This window comes from Vanessa cardui, chromosome 2, assembly GCF_905220365.1.
Source record: "Vanessa cardui chromosome 2, ilVanCard2.1, whole genome shotgun sequence".
NCBI lineage: Eukaryota > Metazoa > Arthropoda > Insecta > Lepidoptera > Nymphalidae > Vanessa > Vanessa cardui.
Genome location: NC_061124.1, coordinates 914,026 through 936,665, shown reverse-complemented (window position 1 = coordinate 936,665; position 22,640 = coordinate 914,026). Strand labels below are relative to the sequence as shown.

At 32.9% G+C, this 22,640-nt stretch overlaps 1 protein-coding gene across 3 annotated transcripts in view; it reads right to left on the bottom strand.

Annotated features, from left to right (window-relative positions):
* Window positions 1-22,640, bottom strand: part of LOC124540380 (innexin shaking-B) — an 83,560-nt gene that overhangs the window by 45,770 nt on the left and 15,150 nt on the right. The window contains exon 1 of one of the 3 annotated variants that reach the window (XM_047117888.1): window positions 15,526-15,824. The exons of 1 other annotated variant lie outside the window; for it this stretch is intronic. The gene's annotated coding sequence lies outside the window, so the exon portion shown is untranslated. Of the gene's footprint in view, window positions 1-15,525; window positions 15,825-22,640 lie in introns of those variants that run through there. One more of the 3 variants, XM_047117882.1, reaches the window with a different exon arrangement.

Below are 22,640 nucleotides of genomic sequence, written 5' to 3'. Positions count from 1 at the left end.
GAATCCAAACCTGACTGTTATATATATGTATATAATTGACTCGAGACGATAAATCGTACCGACTTCAGTCCGACATAACGTGAATTGTTACTTACATATTTACTCTGTAGTAACTATATTTACTGTTATTTATTTGAAAAACTATTCTGGCCGATAGAAAAATGCCCGCGTTTTACGTAAAATAAATAATTAATGAGGTAATTAACGGTGATCGATTGAGATCTGAAATTCGTGCGGGATATTTAAACGCAAACTATCGCGTTCGCGTTTACAAATAAAACGTTACGGGGAAACGTCACTTCATAAATGATTTTGTATATGAAAATGCAACGATGTGTAAACGTATCTAAGAGTGGGATCCTCTCCATTCATAGAGAAGGTTTGGATCTTTAAACACGTGGTAGTATTTTACCAAATGCATGCAGGTTTGTATTCATTCAATTTTTCAATCACTATCATGGACGATTGGTGATAGGACTTTGTGTATCACTAACACATCTGGTATCCTTCCGCCAAACAGTAATAATGGTGCCTCATTGGCAATGTAAGAAATGGTTAGAATTTCTGACGGCGTTAATCTATAGGTTCTGATAACCAACATCGGTTGGCCCATTGGCGCCAACATTTGTATCTATTTCACAGAACATCGCTCTTCTTATAATTCTAAATATATATAATTAGAGTAACGAGTCGTATAATAAATGTCAAAGCTAAGTTTAGTTATCTAATTATAGTAATTATATTTAGAACATTTATTTATATGTACCTTATTGCATCGCTTAAGAACGCATCACGTGAGAATGGAATAGCGCAGAGGCGGTATAAATGCTGGTAGTGATGTATCTCAAACATATGTTGAAAGAATTTTGGAATAATACAAACTTATTATAAAGGTTTAGTGCAGGATACGAAGAAACAAACTATTGCTTAAAATCTGCATGCAACAGAGATGAAGATTTTGGGAGGAATTTGTGGTGTTACGGGAATGGATAGTGTAAGGAATGCACTCAGCTTAAGAGGAAGTTTGCAAATCATACTAGATAAGTTATGTGGAAACCGGCTGGCATGATATGGGGGGGAATGAGGACCATGTTGTGAGGAAGGTCTTGAGCATGGACGTGGATGGATATAGAGGAAGGGGACGACGAATGAAACGATGGATGGATTGTGTGAAGATATGGCTGGTAAGAATGTTAATTTTAAGATGAGGTCAGATAGGGAAGTATGGAAGAAGGATAGATGCTGTGCCGCTTAAATACAGGAGAATTTCCATTTGATATATTTCAGAGGAATTATTTAGCCCTACATGTACCTCAAAAACAACGACAACATCAAAAACAGCCTGTCAAACATATACCTATTTAAGCTGCGTTATCTCTGGAAGCTTTTATAAAACACGACTTGATACAGTAACTTTGATAATTTCAATTTTATCGATAAATATTTACGAAATCTTTTTCGAATCTTAGTTCATACTCATAAATGTAAAAACGAACCGACTTTAATAACAATAATTTAATTCTATATTTGAATCCTCAAAAGTCATTTGTCATTATTAGGTATATAGAAGACTATTGACGTAAGTAAATATTAATAACATTTGAAATACGTAACAATTTTACAAACGAGAACCGTATCGGCTTAACTGTCCCGAGTCGGTACGGCAAGCAAGGTCCAACGGGCTATAAATACAATAATAATATTAGCTTCAAATAATCGTTCTTCCTAGACTTTAAATAGCTCGTCTGGAGATATGTTTTCATCGACAGAAAGCGAATATACACTACTCGTTGCAAACTCGATCAATGTTACTGGTTAAAAAAATAAACTCACCATTTGTTATACGATTTACGATTGTAAATAATTGTAATGATCGTAACAGGTTTCTGTTACTATCAAGGCTTTCGGAAAATTCAAGGTTTATTCTTTACGATTGTGTAAGGCTAGCCACAGACGGAGCGGTCGAAAAACTGTTAAAATTTTATTCTTGATCTATGACAATGGATGTACTTTAAAGAGATATATTCAAATGAATTATGTTTAAATTGGTCATGGTTTTTCATGCGTAAATTTTTGTAAGAAAATGTTTGGTTCAAAAATTCATACGTCAGTTACATCGATATGAAAATTTGAGGCGTCAAGTATAGAAGAACAAACTATTGACACTTACATATTTATCACATTTTACATAAACATAATATATATGCCTAACGTAGTTCAATGTCACATGTCAAGAAATGGTAGTACTTGGTTGGTTAAGTAAGTACTTGGTCTGATATATCTTATCTTACTATAAAGAATGACACGAAAATAGACACATGTATCAAAACTCAATACAATATTCGAATAATTAATAATACTAATATAAAACGCCTCGTATGTAGGCTGCCTTACGATCAGTTAGAGTAAGTTTGTTTTATCAGTCAGTGCTAAAATATTGCGCATTATATAACATATTCTTCCGGGGAGTGTTATTTGTCGTTGCAAATGTATAAACGTTAAAGACGTATGTTGGTTTGAGTTTACAGGTGGGTGGATGAAAGTTTCTTGTATCCGGTGTAGTGTTGCTAGTCGCTATATTAAAAATATCGTATTTACAATAAAAAAAATCAATGCCTTTCGCGTGGGCCTTGTTAAATGCTTTGTATACACATCGTCGTTGCTCCTGCAAAAGTCGCTATATTTATTTTTATATTTTTCGTTTATTACACCGTTTTAATCATTATTTCAATATAGTTTAAAAGTTTACAAATTTAGCTATGCAATTGAAATTTCCATATGTTGAAACAACGATTAAAACGGCACAGTAATTGAAAAATTTGAAAAAAATACATAGCGACTTTTGCGGAATATTATTTAAAATGTTTTCAGATGTATGTTAATTCCCAAGGAATACACAAACTGGGTATATCTAACGCGGTGTGTATACAGTTGTATTTTTTATTTTAATGGCCAACTACCCCCATAGACAAATGATATAATATTTGGTATTGATGGGGATAATGTTCCTGGTGTACTGTAATCCACGGAATAATGTCTTACGACATTTAACTCGGGGTAGGTAATGGGGTGGTGCAACCGATATAAATACGATTTTAGTCCTGCAGAAGAGGGCTATTCGGAAAATTTATGGTTTCGGCTCTTAATCTTCACTATGAAATAAATTTAACAAAAGAAACTTGTTACCTCTGCTTCCCGACTATACAGGGTTGATCATTCTTTTGTGGAAAAATGTATACAAGAAAGTGTAACAACAAAGACAAATAAAATACGTATGTATTTAAAGGAACGTTTGTGTACTTAAGTTTATTAATTTATTAGTACAAATATTTTAGCACATATTCGGAATACTGCGATCGTCTCTAGATCGATTATTCATAAATATTTATACAAAATTGTTGATATAAATAAATTGTTATGTTTTAAAGGGATTAGATCTCGATCCATTATATAAAAATAATACGATAAAAATTGAATTGCCTGTCATATCTTATAAATGTAGATACATTGTAGATAATTTTATTATTAGTAAGTTAAATCAATATAAACGTTGTTTTCATTTTGTTCCGTCTGTCTGTCCAGCGTAATCTACATAAGGGTTATAAATTACAACTGTTAATATTTATCAATTTTCTCCCGGTTCAGCTTAATGTATAAATCCAAATTATAGAAAAGATACATTAAACCATATAATCATCTTCGATGTATCGTATCAGAAATAGTATTTTTTATTTGTCATTATACAAAAGAATCGCGAATGGTACCGCAAGAGCCGAGTAACAAGTAAAATCTAAGTAGGCTTGTATCTGATCTCCATATGAGAAACAATGCACAAACAAGAACGCTAGCAGCAAACGCCATCTTTGAACTGAAATTACAATATTCTTACAATAGCTATACAGTTCGCAGTCGCGGTCAGCGACACGAGGAGTCCGTAAAAGCCTAAAGCACAGTTGCAAAAAAAATATTCAACGGAAGTTAAATTTCTCTTTGTTCAACTATGAATGAATGCTGCATTGTAGCATTATAGAGGATTTTTTTATTTTGTCCTTTTTCTGCATTTCACCGAGCATTTTTAACAAAATTTTAAGTCCTGCGTTTTGTTGAATAACATTCATACGCTAAGTACGATGGATTAAAGTAAATTGTTGGCTGGCTAGCTGTGCTGATGACGGTGAACGTTAGAGAGGGACAGCTGATCTAATGCTACTAATTACTTTAGCTGACTTTAGCTCAGATTATTACATATCAAACGTTTTCCATTTTCAAACTTTTTCAAAACAGTGGTAAATTTTTGATTAAAATGTCAAGCCTACCTATATTAAGATCCGTTTATACTCTGTATATCTCAATAATATGTTTGATAATTATTCTATAAAACATTATAATCGAAAAATAAAACCATTGCAATATATTCAAACTAATATTCAATATACACTTATCTAATTAAAAAAACGTTCTAGTACAGGCGCCCTAAATTTAGAAATGACATGTAGGATGTTCTATCAGGCTGGTATAAGACTTCGACGTTGGAGAGTCTATTTTTTTTCGCTCCCTATTACCAGCTAGGCGCATCTTATTTCCGTCGAATTCCCTTTACCGAACAAAAGACGATTGACGGCTTTTTAGCGATAGGACACGAAGTAGGTACTGGCGGTACGTTTATGATGACCCAGTTCAGGTGCTCTTTTGTTGTCTTGAATTTCAGGATAATTTTACTTTTGATTGGTCGTCGTGTATACGAGTTTATTATTATCAAATAATCGATATTGGAGCTCAATTCGAGGTCGATGACCTATTTGTTTTATTCGTGTACGTTTAAATGCATCGTTGATGCAGTGGATTGTCTGTCTATGATTGGATGTCTTTGGGTTCGAATTGTAAACATTTGAAAAATTGTTTTTTTTTTTTTTTTTAATATGAAAACATATTTAAATCAAACATATGCCCAAAATCATATTAAAATTTTAACATTTTTTTTTTTATGGAATAGGTACAATAGGTACAACATGTCTTTAAATTCGTTTTTATGCTCTCACTGTTTTTACTACAGGTTTTACCGTTTTTTACTTATATTATTTAATCCTATTGCTTGATTTCTAAATGTATACTATTTTACTTTGTACATAAAAAATCTATACTAACAGTACCGAGAGGTAAAATATGTAAAATATATGTTATAAATTTTATTTATAACAAACGTTCAATGGGTTTGCCGTGACAGCACAACAGACACATATACGGAGTTACTTTCACGATTATAATACTAAAGTGTTTGCATCAGCTATACTATAAGCGTCATCTCCGCTCACTCAGTTGAGTGGAACTGTTTTAATAATTATTGATGTATCAAGTACAATACTTGACGCACATACATATAGTAATAAGTATTATAAAAATATAACAAAAAACCGGTATAAAAAGGAACATTTAAATACGTAATGTTACTAATTATTATCTGTAATATATGTTATGTTGCTTACTTACTTATACACGTATTTCTATATAATATTATCAATAATGTACTATTACGTCATTTACATTTTCTATATTAGTGACGTCATAAGTAAATGTCAAAGTTTCCTTTAGAAGCAAAATCGTTAGGCGTCCAACGTCCCACAAAACGGTTCTAAAACTGCAAGTGTATACATCTTGACATTCAGGGAAATCCAGTGGCACTCAAACTGTGATACCGCTGCTCACCCGATAAAACAAGGACCCTTGAGGTGCTACAGTACCTTATTAGATACAACCCTTATTGTGTAAGACATAAGAGACAAAATGCAACGTAATCAGAGCCTACATGCGCCCACCGTTCTAGAACGTGACTCGCAGACAAAACTCTATGCGTGAATCCAATTAGGACTTGGAAGCTTATTTTTAGTATATTCGTTCTAATTGGATGTTTAAGTTTATTTCCTTAAACTTGTACTGTGCTCTCTAATTATAGTTTTATTGCGTGACTTCTGTTTGTACGCTAGGTGGCGCTGTGTGCTGTGAAAATTATAAGCTACATTGCTTTGATGTATTTTGAATAACCTATTTTAATGGATATTGCTTGTGTTCTAGGTTTCGTCGTCTGTTATTAGACATAGACAAAGATATACACATATACAGACATATACTCAGATTAAAGACATATAGAAATACAGGTTTTATTTAAGCTTGCTTCATGGCAAATTTCATCAAACTCAGTTCCATTGCTTTGCGGTAAAAGACCAAAAGATAGACTGAGTTACTTTCGTATTTATAATTTTGGAATAGACTGTTTTAGATGGGAGTAAATGAGCATTACGGGTATTTTATTGTAAACGGCCGTACTCTTTGTCATTTTCATTGGCATTAGCGATACCTTGTACTGCCAATGCGCTAGGAACGTTTAGATTTATAATTGGTAGGCTATTGTGCAAGCTAGTCCGAATATGTACCTCACAGTCATTAGTTATTACACCGCCAAACTGCTGTCCTTTTATCGCTGTTCCGGTTCTAAATAGACATAAGTCCCTTAGGTGTTATTAAAATATTATGTGAACAGACGGTGGTGACTTAAGCCGTTCTGGATCTCAGCTACCGGAATGTTTCCTCAGAAAATTTAATCGATAAATTTAGTCAGAAGTAACTCAACTATAAAAGGAGGCGAATCACAAAGCAATTGACTCTGCAATTAAGTCTGAGAGCGCTTCGGATGGATCAAAACGAGCCACGGGAGGAGCTTTGTACAGCCTTTAAAATGTTATATACAAATTTTTTATCTGTGTCGGAGATAATTCAACGTCTTGCTTGTATTTTGACTGCTATTCGCCGACTTTGAAAAGAAGGAGATCAATTCTTGTTTATTATTTGTTTGTATTCTTATTGGTTGCTTTATTATTATAATATATATTTATTGGATATAATTAACCTCTACCTAAGAGATGGTGTGTTTTTAATTTCAAAAAAAGAATATTGCAATAATGGCGATTTTCAGTTATTTCATCAAAATCGATCAAACCGCTCTCAGTAATGTGTTTCGAATAATAACAATAATTTTTTATCTTAAATTATATATATTATTTAAATAAAATACATGATTTCTCGACGATATTAATATACATTTAACACGATATGTATTTACGAAATAATAAAACTGATCATTCGGAGTGCCATAAGGAAGGCTTGGATAACCGTAAAACTCTCTAGTGATTTTATGGGAGTGACATCTATGGATAATGAAAGGTATATGGGAATCGTTAAAACGGTGGCCTTTACTAAATACGCGCTTTGCGGGATTTATTATATATTATTCAGTTTAACAGACTGCCTGCCTGCCTGTTCTGCCGTGAAGGATGGAATTTGACGTGGTTAAGGCTCGTATTCGCAATGACCAAATACTGTATTATAAAAAGGACTCTATAATTTGAATTTCTATGTTTTAGATATTTATTTCTATGACAATAAAACTCGATAGTAGTTACCAAATGAAAGGTACTGAATTGCTTACTTTTAACATGCAAACTAAAAGTAGTGTTTATAATATTATTCTAAATACCAAGTGATATAACGTGAGGGTTCATATATTAATTGTTTAAAATAAATATTTGCTTCACATAATACTGACGAAACTTAACAAAATGATAACATGGCCCAGTGGTAAGAAAGCGTGCATCTAGATCGATGATTGCGGGTTCAAACCCAGGCAAGCACCGCTGATTCATGTGCTTAATTTGTCTTTATAATTCATCTCGTGCTCAGCGGTGAAGGAAAACATCGTGAGGAAACCTGCATGTGACAAATTTCATAGAAATTCTGCCACATGTTCATTCCACCAATCCGCATTGGAACAGCGTGGTGGAATATGTTCCAAACCTCCTCCTCAAAGGGAGCGGAGGCCTTTAGCCCAGCAGTGGGAATTTACAGGCTGTTGTTGTTGTAACAAAATATTTTTTTACTTGACATTTATATTTATTTATTCTCAAAACTAACTCTAGTATCTCTTTGTATGTATTAGAGGTTTTATTTTAAATATCGAATAAAATCGAAATCGTTACATTTGATTATTGACATTGAAAAATCATTGGCTTGGTTAGAAATAACGTTTGGGAAGAATTCGCTGAGGAAATTCAATTGAAAACGTACTTACTTATCGGTAAATTTAGTTATGAAATAATTTAAGAAACGTTTCGATCTACATATGAAGTCGTTTAGCTTTAGTTGTTTATTAAAGCTATACAGTGTAGCTCATGCCCGCGATCTCCGCGAAGCTTTTGCTTCATAACTAATTTCATCAAACATCACGATCTTTTCGTACGTGATTTTATCGTTATCTATACTAATTTTATAAATGCGAAAGTAACTCTATCTGTCTGTTATGCTGGCGTCGACGAAGTCATGACACACTATATATTAATTAAAATTATTCGAAAGATAAAAAAAGTTTCATCAAAATTGATTCAGTTTTTTTTTTGATACAATATGATGAAGCCAACAATAATTGTGTAGTTTTTTTTAATTTTCGATTGTTAGTTTACAGGAATACCTAATATCACCCTCAATAACTGATCCTGAGCAATTGGGTAGCAAAAGTGCCAAGTTTATGTTTGCTCATTGTCAGATCACCGTTATAATTCTTAGAAAAAAATGTTTTCCTTATATGTGGCCAAGTTTCAATTACACTATCGATCGCCAATAGAGAAGCGCTGTAAGGCCACGAAAAAGAAAATCACCACTTAATTTTACGCTTATCGGTAAGCTAAAAAATTTCTGCTTCATTGGCCATATGCAAATGACCCGGAGACGACCATAAGGGCTGAATTTACATAAAATATTTGACCCATCAGCCGCGGTTCAGCGATTCGAATATTCATGATAATGATTCTTCAATACTTCTCATCGATATTGTGAACGAGAAGTTTAGTTCCCCATGTCACTAATTTAGTTTCGCTTGCTCGGTTACGGCGGTTTTTTTTACGTTAAATTATAAATATAAATAATAATAGATGAGACAACATCACATACATTACTCTGATCCCAATGTAAGTAGCTAAAGCACTTGTGTTATGGAAAATCAGAAGTAACGACGGTACCACAAACACCCAGACCCAAGACAACATAGAAAACTATTAATAATCTACATCGACTCAGCCGGGAATCGAACCCAGGACCTCGGAGTGGCGTACCCCAAAACCAGTGTACACACCACCATGGAGGTCGGTAAATTGGTTGTACTTAGCACACAACTCAAATGAGACGGATCTATGTAAACGCGGCGTTACGTTAAATTTATATTTTATGAGATATGAATTGTCGCCTATGGCTTTATTCTTATAAAAGTAACTTATGTCATTCTTGGAGTTTAGACTTTCTTCGAACCAAATTTCATCGATTTCGTTTCAGTAATTTGGCTGTGAAAGAGCTACACATAAAGAGTTACTTCCGCGTTTATAATGTATAGAAGTAGCCGTGCCGGCAAATTGTTCGCGTAATGATAAGTTATTTTTTTTTTATTTTATGGTATAGGTTGGCGGACGAGCATATGGCCCACCCGATGGTAAGTGGTCACCAACACCCATAGACAATGAAGCTGTAAGAAATATTAACTATTTCTTCCATCGTCAATATGCCACCAACCTTGGCAACTAAGATGTTATGTCCCTTGTGCCTGTAGTTGCACTGGCTCACTCACTCCTCAAACCGGAACACAACAATACTGAGTACTGTCATTTGGCGGAAGGATAACTGATGAGTGGGTGGTACCCAGACGCGCTTGCACAAAGCCCTACCACCAAGGAAAGTTTTAATCGAAACACAACAAAATTATGTTGAGTTAACCGTACTGTCTGTCTGTTTGCAATTACAATAATAATGATATAATAAATAAAAAATAATAATCTTGGACAACGTCATATACATTACTCTGATCCCAATGTAAGTAGCTAAAGCACTTGTGTCATGGAAAATCAGGAGTAACGATGGTACCACAGACCATACCCATACCTGAGACAACGTAGAAAACTAATGAACTACTTCTACATCGACTCGGCCGGGAATCGAACCCAGGACCTCGTAATGGCGTACCCATGAAAACAGGTGTACCTGCTACTCGACCAAGGAGATAATCTAAGTATAATAAAAATAACGTCAAGGACCTTATTACAGGTCGATCCAGGTTGATTATATACGTGGCAGAGATGTATACCACAGATTACTAATTTCTAACGACATTCTAAGTCAAACAATTTCTAATCATAAAATCAAATATTATTTTCTTGATTCAACCGAAGATTAAATTCAGTATCTCGGAATTTGCAACGTTATAATCCGAATTATAATCAACAAGGCATTTAGAAACGATAAACAAGCGCAATCGCGATGCCTAAATATTTGTTGTAAAATGCTTTAATGTCAGATGCAACACCGACGCGGTCTACGAAACGTTTTCATCGCTACAAACATATATATTTTTTTTTTATATAATAACATCCGTTTATATATTTCTGATATTTCAAACACAAGATAATTGCAGTATTTTAACAGTGTACCGCGTTAACTAAATATTTATGTTACCATTTAAATATTTATGCCGAATGTTCGTTGTGGATTCGTGAAAGTATTTCAGAGGAATATATTTAATTCGCAATTAATGTAACGTTGTAGTGGTAGGTGCTTAATGTATAAAAAAATACAGACCGGAATACGCGAAACTCTACTCACTTGCTCTGGATTCATTCACTAATGTTTTTTTTTTTTTGTATTTTTCATTTGTTAGCTGGCGATCATGGTTTCGTTTCCTACTATAATCCTTATTCTACAAATGGGAACATAATATTTAAGAACTTACAATGAATATTTTTATTCTTTTTCCAAGAACGATTGCAGGCGAACGCAGAAGCTCTCAACTTTATTTCGTCAATCGAAAGAATAAGCAACGCGTATAAAATAATTTAAATTTATTGAGAAAGCCAAATATTTTATAATTTATTAATAAATGATTTTGACGGAATCGTGATTAGTTAGACTGAAATATTTCATATTAATAATAATAAAATATTAATAAATAAGGCGCTGTTCCAGATTATAACGATTGTATAGATTTTCATAAAATATATTTAAATAATAATTGCACACTATATTAATGATGTATTAAAATTAATACAAGCAAAAAATCGATTGTATTATTTTAAATATAAATATTTATATTATATAACGGATTATTGCACGTCCTGGTTATTCCATTGAAGTGTGATTAGCTAACTATTAGTAAGATAAACTTAAAAGAATTGGTACATATTTTATTATTAACAAGTAATAATAATAACAAAGGCCAACTATGTATAATATTAGCTCTACGGAAGGGTGAGAATTTTGTTGAAATTTAGTGAGAAGGAATGTAGAACTTCAAGGATGGACATAGGCTACGTTTTTTGTTTACTTTGTGACTTTCAAAGAGGAACACAACAACAAATATTGGGCTATAGAAAAATATATCTACGGACCTCATTCATCATGTATTTTTAGTATATTTTATTTCGTATACACCATTCATAACGGTTTTTATGGTTTTATTAAATGCATTAGATACTGTATTCTATCACTGGTTTGGTGTATTGTCTATAGAGAAGTAACGTCAAGAGTTTTTGACAGTTAAACTATATTAAGTTTGAATATATTTGTGATAATTAATTATTATTAATTATTATTGACTGAAAATATTTAATGAAAAATTAAAATAACAAAATTAAAAGACTTAGCTGTATATTTTTTGCGACGTAAAAAATAAATAAATAATTACATCAGGTTTTTTTTTTTAAGTAAATGTTGGCAGTTCTGTCTAAATTTGGCTTGTAATGAATAATGAAATTCTGATAAATTCAGAATCAGCATTGCCACAATTCAGAAACGTTATAATTTGTATAATTTTATTTATTACTATTTAAAAAAAAAGAACAATAAAAATGTACTAATATTTCAAATTCCAGTCAAAATATTCGATTTTTAAATGTTGCTGAATTATTGGACGCAATAAATTTTCTTAGAGGAAATGTTGGCAACCCTGTTCAATATAAAATATGCATCTTCGTTGCGGTATTTTAGATGCACTAACTTGGTCTACGAAAAGCCTAAAAGGATTTCTAGTGTCACTTGTTTTAACTTGTCAAGTCTTTTTAAATTCAAATTTCGAATGAGGTAATTCCACATATTTTATTCAATTCCAAACATCCGTTACGGTTATACATTTAAAACATTACGATGTTAAAACAAAGTGACAAATAGTAATAACTAAAAGGTTGTTTTTAATGTGAAATTTCCTGGTTTAAAGGACGTTTTATTTCGAGCGATACTGTAGTTCGTACGTGTCGGTCAAATCTTGCAACTGAATTTTAAAACAGTTCGACCCGAACAGTTGACTTGGAATTTTGTACACCCGTTTTTGCTGCTGACAGTACCATCTAGCATACTAAAATAATATAGTTTTTTTAATGGCTATAGAACAAAGGCTTGTGTTAAAAAACCTTTACTGTACCTAATTCAAATTGTATTTTTGTATATATCACAATAGAAGATTTTTGAAAATTTCAACGGAAATTTTACCCCTACGAAGTCGCAATGGGAAGTTATTCATTATTTATAATGATTACAAAATCGAAATGAATTAAATTCGAAGAGAATGATATAAACTTTTGACCTTTCAACACGGGCCGATGACGTGTAACGTAAGCTCGCGGAGATTAAAATATCTGAAAAGATAGCTACCTGCGCGTGCGTCACCTGGCGTATAAAACCCGGACGTTTACGGTCCCACATCTTAATTTATGTCTTTCCAATAGCATCTGTAATGTTATACGTATTTTTGTAACCCTACGATGTAGGAATGTGGCCATCGCAGTGGGTTGTTTTATGACGGGGATGTCTTAAATTAGATTATTGTATTATGTTCCGGAAATTTATACTCTTATATAATGTGATGTTTGTTTTTTTCGACTAAATATAATATATTTATGTATGTTGAACAAATTTGTATCGATAGCGTAGATTAAAATATGAATTAAATACTTTTTTTAAATGTAAATTCCACAAATACTAACAGTAAAATGATAATCGTTTTTTTTTTTTAATATCAATGTATATTCATATATATATTGATATTTAATAAACTTATATAGCATACAATATGCCTGTCAATTAAAGAAAACAAGATCTGTTTCAAAATAATATATAAGTTTTAAATAAATTTGCGATTTAATAATCAATATTTGCTTAAGTGTTTCTGATCTTTGCCCGAAACAATCAATCAATGAGTGATTGCAATAGGTTCGATAAAAATAAGCATAAAAAAAGATAATCATCTAAAAAATATACTGGCAACATCTGAAAAAAGTCATACAGAACTCATATAGATCGAACGTGTAACCTCTTTTTACAGTTCGGAACGGTCAAAGCAATTCCGCGACTTCGTTCTCTATTTTTGTTTCAAATGGCCAAAAAACTGGATAATAAACATCGCCCCGAGCACCACTGCGGACAAAAAGAAACGGTAATAAAATCCGTTCAACTCGTAACCCTTATAACATAATTCTGTTCGCTATATTGATGATATTTACGAATCATATATCGCCATAATCTGCCCTAAGAAAACAAACGCTGCACAGCGGGATATATATAATTTAGACGATTTATTTTAAAACATCGGATCAATTAAGTGGAAGCAACGGCCCGCCTCGGGCGGCCACTCGGAGATTACTTAGCACTCCTGCATTTGAATTATTGCCAATAATTTAATTCCGATTGAATTCAGCCAAGTAACTGCTACCGTCAAAGAGCATACATAATTTAGCGGCTGCAGTACCTTTTTTGGAATGCCGTTTTAAAATAAGAATGTGGCTGAAGCTGAAAAAGAGTTCGCTGATGTCTTTGACGTATGACGTCTCATATATGGAGTTTATAAGGAAAAATGTCTGAACTGGTCGCTCGGGAAATGTGAGGCGTTATTAATGACAGTAGAAACGTAGACGGCCAGATTGCTGTGTTATTACAATACCATTATTATTCGATAAAAATTACACAACATTACTTTTTGTTGTTATCAAAATTGAAAAAAAAATGCACGTAAATTTCCAAGCTATTCGTGTTAAGTAATATTTATTTCATTGAATAAAATTTGTGAAACTTTTTTGCTTAAAAATGACGCGATATTTCGAATGTATTGTGGAATAAAAAAAAAACGTTAAAGTGACATTAATACGGTGTGACGCAAAACAACTCATCAAAAAAATGTCTTTAACTTTTAAGACTTTTACTTATTTCGAATTTTAATGTAGAAATGATGACCATTACCATTCTAACAAAAATATTATGAATATGAGTCAAAGATAAAAAGTTATTGAAACGTTTTTCGGTTGTTTCGAATCTATCAGCGTACCCGTCAAAGAGACATCAATCGACGCGCCATTACAACCGCGAAAAGCGCGCGAAAACAGTGGACTACAGATAAGGAACACCCATTTGTAACACCCGATACTGCCAAACGCACATCATTGAAACCGATAACATCAAAGAGTTTTTAATTTTATATTTTCAACATGGTAATGCATAGGCGGTTAATTCATATAAATATTTCTATGATTCATTTAAACGGATGCGATTTTCATAAATATAATAATCTCGATGACTTATTTTTCTAATATAAAATGTTACATAAAGATTTAATGTTAGCTCTAGACGTTTGATATTTAAATAGTAAAATTACATAGTGTTGAGTAATTTGTGACCTAAATGTCGTTGTAATAAAATTATATTTTTAATTCTAAATAGAAGCGGTCGCGCCTGAGTCGGTTGTTACAATAATATATTAGGCAGTATGTAATGATTCATTGACGTTTCGTGCAAATAAAAAAATATAAAAATCATAACACGCTTCTCTTAAATCATTTAAGAACAATTTCGTTGCAATATTAAGACAAAGTAAAGACAAAAATCACATCCGGTATAGTCAGAAAAAACATGATTAGTGGGTGTTTAATGTTGTGGTACATTGTAATTTGCTGCCGACGGTTTTACTCGGTTTATATGGGTCAACATTGTCCAAATGCCTCGTGCGATGAGCTATGAGCATTATCGGGGCATGTTTCGCAACACCATGTAAATTACTGACCTGCCTTGCCGAAAATTCTGATGTTAAAAGATTCTGAGAGAACTATTACACGTAATTGCATAGTAAGTGTATGACGAATTGTAATTTAAAATCTGTTTTTATTCGTTAAGTGTGTTTTATAGAGAGTTAACTAGGATATATAACCTCGATTAAACTTTTAGGAATAATTGTAGGCTTAGTCAATGTTGGATATAACAACGCTCACCCACTGGAACCCAATAATTAAAACGGATGTGCAATTTATCACAATATTTAAACAAAAACTTCACAACAAACCTTAGCGCTACTTGACAAGTTCTGCCTGTGACAATAGATTCACGTTACAATAAGGTGACGACAGTCCAGTGACGGTCGTTCAGACACATAATTTAATGCACGCTTTTTATTTTGTCATTAACCTTCGAGGTGCTCCGGTTTCGAATCGGCAACGTTTTATTTTTGAAACACGGTTACGCGGTGATTAGCCGAAACGTTTAACACGTTCAGGAATCGACATATGCACTCACTGGCTGAAAGCTGTCACGTGGGGACTCCGCGGACTCCGGCAACGACTCCTTCGATACTTTCGCGTTTGAAAAAAAAGTCGATTTTTAAAAAGTAATCGTTTCGCGATCTGACAAGTCTGTTGGCGGGAGTCGCGCGGAGGGCGCGAGCGGCGCGGCGAAACGTTCTCGTCGACTGGCCGCCGGCCACACTGAAAAAGCTCCTTACGTTAACTACATACAGAGCCGATGTGCAATCTATTTATAAACTTAAGTTGAGTGCGGCACGCGCGTGCAACGCACGACCACTGCCTACATTAACATCATAATATTTGAAGTTATTGGGTCGACTGGAGAAACATGCCGCCTTGTTTATATACCATATTTCGAATATATTAAAATTACCGGCTATCATTCGTTGCGAGTTGATAAAGAGGTCGGTTTATAAGTTACGATATTGGAAGGGCTCCAAGAATAATAGAGATGTTACGATTATTATGATCGTGTGAACCATTTTGACATCCCACTCGGACGATTTAATTTTATTTACAGAAATAACAGCTATGAAATTGTGAGCTATCAAAATGTCGATAAATATTGAATCCATTCCGAATTTATGAGATAGAATTTTATAGATGGGTATTTACCAAGTGTGCCGCCGATTAACCGTGCGACTGCTTCGCGACCGACTGTCAGAATTCTAAAAACTGTCACCGACTGTCAGTTACGCCATGAATTTGTCAGCAAAATTTTGTTTTCGACATTTGACTGGATACAAATGCGACACGCGGAACCACAATACTTATGATATACAGATTTGATTAATTTCGCTCAAAATAAATTATAGCTACAAATATAAAAGTCACTATTTGCTATAGGTTTGCTATAGGTACTACTCAAAATTGCGTGTGTTTCTCTTAAATATACGTAATATTGATCAAAGGACTATGCAGACGTATCGAATAGTCTACTATTTGTACTTTTTTATTTAATCTGATCCAAATGTATAATAAAAATATCAGAATGATTTAAAAACTATTCCCATTAATAAAAAAAGCTTTCAAACATGAAAACAATATTATTTGTAAAAAAAAAAGAACATTACGTAGGTTTATTAGTATAAAAAACTAAAAGATTTTGACAATTTTTTTTTTTTTCGTTTAACAAGTAGAATTATTTTTATTTTTTCGAGGCATTGTGCCTAGTAGTTTATTAGTAGTCTCATATATATATAATATAACCCAATATAATCTTATATGTCATAAAATAGCATGATTTTTGGTTATTATTTAAGTTTCCTTGTGTTTCCTTCACAGTTTTGCTTGCATTTTTTACATTTTACTGTAAAACGTTTTGTTTTTTTTTTTAAGTTTTATTTTATTACTGAACATCAGCAGATCTTAGCTGTATTTAATAAAGACATACACTTTCTTTCTCAAAAATAAATAAACTAAATGGTATCAAAAAGTAACTCTCCGTGCATATCCAAAAATGGGGCTAAGGCCTCCTTGGTGTAATTTAGGAACTTTTGACCCAATTCTAAAAAAAATATCACTGATTTTAAATTTACAATTTTCATAATGAATAAACTGCACTCGTGCGATGTGTGGCCGTATCGATTGTATATCTATACATATAAAAAATTTGAGTGTCTAAACTCAAATTCAAACTCAAATTCCTTTATTCAATATAGAAGCATCACACTTACTTATTGATGGTCAAATTAAATTCTAGTCGCGGGCGCAGCTTGTAAATAAATAACATACACACTAATTATGAATTCTACTTACTTCACATTAAATTTTTTTTTTTTTTATATAATAATTTAAAAAAAACATTAAATCATCTCTTTTAAGATTAATTATTTTCAATGCACTGGGCACAATACATTTTAACTATATATACCTAATTAATTTAATTTATATAATCGAAATTTAACTAATAACTAGATATCTCAAACTAAAGTCTTTCGTATACTGACTCGTTTCGTATACCAAACATTATTTTCGTATATTTTGGGGTAAGGGGTAACATTATATGAATTTTATAGATATATAAGGTAATCGTTACCTGAAACAGAGCTAAAGTCTTCTTTTATCATTATCTTTGGAGCTTATTCCATGATACTGCTACAATGCAGATTGGTGGAAGTATATATTTTTAATAATAATAATAATCGTTATTTGAAAGATATTTACACCAAGTCGCTTATATCTAATACACCAATTACAATGAAATAAAATTTAGTAAAAAATAAAATTGAAATTTATAAGCAAAATAAGCTTAAATCTATTTAGGAATTTATAGGAATTTCTTTAAAATTCTGGAATATGTAAATTTGTTTGAATATAGTATAAATGGGATCATAAAATATGTCTACATCTCGACAACGTAGAAAGTTATTCAAAGTTTAACAGCCCTAGCAGTGAGGCTGTTGCTAGCATGGGGTGAATGCCACATCGGTGGGTAGCAAAAGAATCTATGTTAAAGTCTTCGTCATATACACTTAGACTATTTATCTTAAAATAAACTAAGCAGATCGAAGTTAAGTGGTCAGAGACCCTAGTCGATTTTGAACTGATAATTTTCGGATTTTAAATTAACATGGTTATTTTTATTATTAAAGTTATTAATTTCGGGATATTTACCATGTTTTTTATTTTTGTTCGGTGGAGCTCGATATTTCGACATTGTCTACGAATGTCTTGTTCACGAGTCTCGTGAACAAGACATTCGTAGATTAATAACTTTAATGATAATTTTCGGTTAACATTTACCTGTTGCAACCATAATGTGGTACATAAGTTTGTACCTACGTACTAAGTAGCTCGTTCTAACCATGGGCTGAGATGCCCCAGTGATTAGAACGCATGCATCTTAACAGATGATTACAGGTCCTGACAAGCACCACTAAATTTTCATGCGCTGAATGTGTATTATTCATCTCGTGCTCGATGGTGAAGGTTTTTTAAATTATCTTTAGAAACCTATATGTGTTTAATGAACTCGAAAACTTCCCCACAAAGCCACCGGAGGGCTAAGCCCAGCACTGGGACTGGGTCCAGAGGTGGATCTAATTAAGGTGTTATATTTTATCATAAATTTAACTTATCAAGTGTAAGCAAGAATAAGATCAGCATTCATCTCGTTACGAGCTTTTAATTAATCCATGTGTATGTGCAAGTTCCTTCCTGTAAATTAAAGTAATGGATTCCATACTTGTTCCATCCCAACAGTTATGATGAAACTTTACTCGTGCATTCGTCCTTGGACTTAAATTCAAAACAAATAAACAGTGTCCATACAGTTTTATTATAGAACTGACACGTGTTATAGAGAACCCACTGTATAAAAACTTTTTTTTATTATTTTATTAACTGTCACCGCCCGCAATATTTTAATAGCAGTGACAATATAAACTGGTGTACTAAATTTTAATTATTCGTAAGTGTTAATAAAAACCTTTTTTTATTGGAAAATAGCCAGACAGGAAAAGAAGCTCCCTAATGGTGGTCTTCACCACTTACAAAACATGGTACGTTGAAGAAATACAAATCATTATATATCAACAATGATTTACTAATATTGGGAACTAAGAATATATATTTAAGTTAACAGTAATTATATATTTTTTTTTTTCTAAAAAATAACACCGACTTCAAAGTGATCACTAAAAAGTAATAAAATAACTTGATTTAAACACGTATTATTAAAATTGGACGATCGTATGTAAATATTTCTACATTTTGTGTTTCACTGAAAATCGTCCGACTCATTCGTCACTCGTCCGAAAAAATCATCAAAATCAGTTCATAAATGGCCGGGTCGAATTGAGAACACTCCTTTCTTTGAAGTCACTTAAAAAGTAGAGTCACTGTACAAGAAAAAACAAACTAATGTTATTTGAATTTGGAATACGTGATCAGTACCGCCAACTTCTTAATAATAGGTATATTTAATTCAACTTATAATTAAATTTGATAAACATAAATAATAACGAGTAAAGTAGCAGTTAAACAAATCACACGCAATTTAAAACAATCTTCCGGGACCGAAACGATAAATCTTAATAGTTTAATCGGACCAAAGTTGTCCAATGCCAGCGATCGCGAAGTTATGAGCCAAAGAACGTTAAGTAAAAAGTATTGCCAGTCGTAAAAAAATATATTTAAATAATTGATTTTAACAATTCACATTTGCTTTTTAAATTACTTTATTTTAGTCTAAGTGATGAAAGAGTCCTTTTTTATAAAATAGGCCTCATAGGCGTTCCCCACCTACTAAGCCTACATACTTATCAATCGTAACTGCGCCATTGCCACCTCCATCATTGGGAGTTAAGACGTTATATTCCTTGTACTAATTAACTCGTAAATAAAGAATAATAAATAATACGAGAATATGTAGTGGGTCTTGGTAGGGAACACCTAACGAGACAGGCTAGTCCTACCATAAAGTGATACTCATATTCTAGTTTGCCTGTTGTATCGCTAGCTTGCACGACTGGCCCAAATACCACGGATTCAATTACGATTTCGATAAAAAATACTAAGATTTTCTGTTAAGATGTTCGCAGTAGGAAACCCGAGGTAGGAAGATGTTTGTAACAAATCGGTGCCTTAGATAATAGTGTTTCAGTTGATCACGTGGAAACCGACCGGCGCAGTTAGCTACCTAGCATATATGGACATGACTATATTTTACTAGCTACCAGCCTCAGTTTTGTCCGCGTAGTATAAGAGTATATAAAAGTAAAAAGTAAAGTAACAGCCTGTAAATTTCCCACTTCTGGGATAAGGCCTCCTCTTCATTAAGGAGAGGGTTTGCAACATATTCCATCACGCCGTCCAGTGCGGGTTGGTGGAATGCACATGTGTCAGATTTTTGACAGAAGTTTTTGAGTTTAGCGTTCAGACAGACAGACAAACATTTGCGGTGGGAGACATTGTTTTGTTATATTATGGTTATATTTAACTCAGATAGATATAATTTCGAAATATCTCGGCAAACTGTACGGAAATTAAGTTGAAGGTACTGTAAAATAATTCTATTTCAAACTTTGAAACTTTTAAATAAATAAAACACTTTGATCTTCCAATATTGAATGCTGTCAAGCGATATTTTTAAACGTAGTTTCAATAGTACTGCAAACAAAATATTATACAAACGGCTGAATAGCTTAAAAAATTCACATGAATATTTGACGACTTTTGCTTTATCTGTCAATCATTTTATGGGATGTTAATATTAATATAAAATAATAACTCGGATTATAAATTTAGTATACAACAATAACAACAGCCTGTAAATTTCTTACTGCTGGGATAAGGCCTTTGAGGAGAAAGTTTGGAACATATTCCACCGTGCTGTTCCAATGCGGATTGATGGAATGAAAATTTGGCAAAATTTTTGTGAAGTTTAACTCATGCAGGTTTCTTCGCAATGTTTTTCTTCGCCGCCGAGCACGAGATGAATTGTAAACATAAATTAATCACATGAATATTCAGCGGTGCTTGCCGAGGTTTGAACCCGCAACCATCGGTTAAGATGCACGCGTTCTAACCGCTGGGCTAATCGTTCCAGGTGCCCTCAAAAAGAAAGCAGTCTGGAAACAACCCAGGCGCAGCACCAACGACTTTGAGTTCTATTTAGGCATAAGAGTGTAAAACTACCAAAATGCCAGTCTCAGGGCTGCTAGCGAGAATGTATTGACAAAAACTCTAAAATTTTTACTGGCTTAACCCGAAGTTCGAACTTAGGTACCCTAAGTTCAGTCTGCCGCTGACTCACGAGCCATTGCACTAACGCAAAAAAAGATAAAAGTTTAAAATTCGCTCTTAATTTTCACATACGACCTTTTGCACGGTAGCGGTTTATAAATGACTAAATGTGGGATGAATGACATGAAAATACAACTCGAGCTGGTCCGGTCTAGAGAAGTTAAAAATACCTTAGGCATTTTATTAAGTGCACTTCCCCTCCAGGGATGGACCGATGCGCTATTCCTAGATAAAATGTGGACTATAGAATTCTATAAAGTCCATATACTTTATTCTAGAAGTAGGTAGTATTTCGGTGCGAAATTCAGTGAGAATTTTATAGACTATGAAAAGTTTATGCATTTTATCGATTTATTTTTTGTCGCAATAAATATGATGACCATTCAAATGGAATTTTGCCTTTCGGGTCGGAGAAAATTAAAGCGACGACTTGATTTATTTTTTTTTTTTTTTGCTTACTGAACACATTTCACTTAAAACATAAATTGATTTAATCATGAATTGTGGTCACAAAAATCAATTTAAGTAGCAGCCATTTTGTAAAATATGATTTAGACGTATATTGTAATGTCGGTTGACCATTGTGTACAAAATTACAGGCAGGGATTTATTTCATACCTTGGTTTCCATCGGATTACTCAATATAACTAGATGGTAGTTGGGATGGTTCTCTGACTGATTGAAAACAAAATAATTGCAATGTGGTGTGCATACGCTTTTATTTTTACACGACCAGTAATAAAATGTCCTCTAAATTTTACTGCAACCTAAAATTTGACACTCTAGACCCAGGCCTGTTTTGGCTCATATTATAATTCACAGTCAGCTGACAATTAGTACCCGTCTTGTAAGAAAGGTCTTCTGATTACAAAACACAGTAATTATAAATTAAACAACAGCTATACAATATAATTATTTATTATATGCAATAACATTAGTCCAGAAAATGGGAAAGATTATAGATATATTTTATAGTTGGATGTGACGAACCTAAAGGGCGAATATCCGCAATAAAAAACTCACAAACTCTTAACATTCAGTGATATTTGAAATTTTTAGATACGCCACCGTCATCGCTCGCGTCAAATTCGAGAGCGATACCCGTCACTGGTTCCAAATAGGCTATTTGACAATGCGAAAACTAAATTGTGAATTATTGGAATCAGTGTATATTATGAGTTTAAAAATGGTTATTTACTAACGAAACTTGATGGATTTTTGAATAAATTATTATTGTATAATAATTTATTC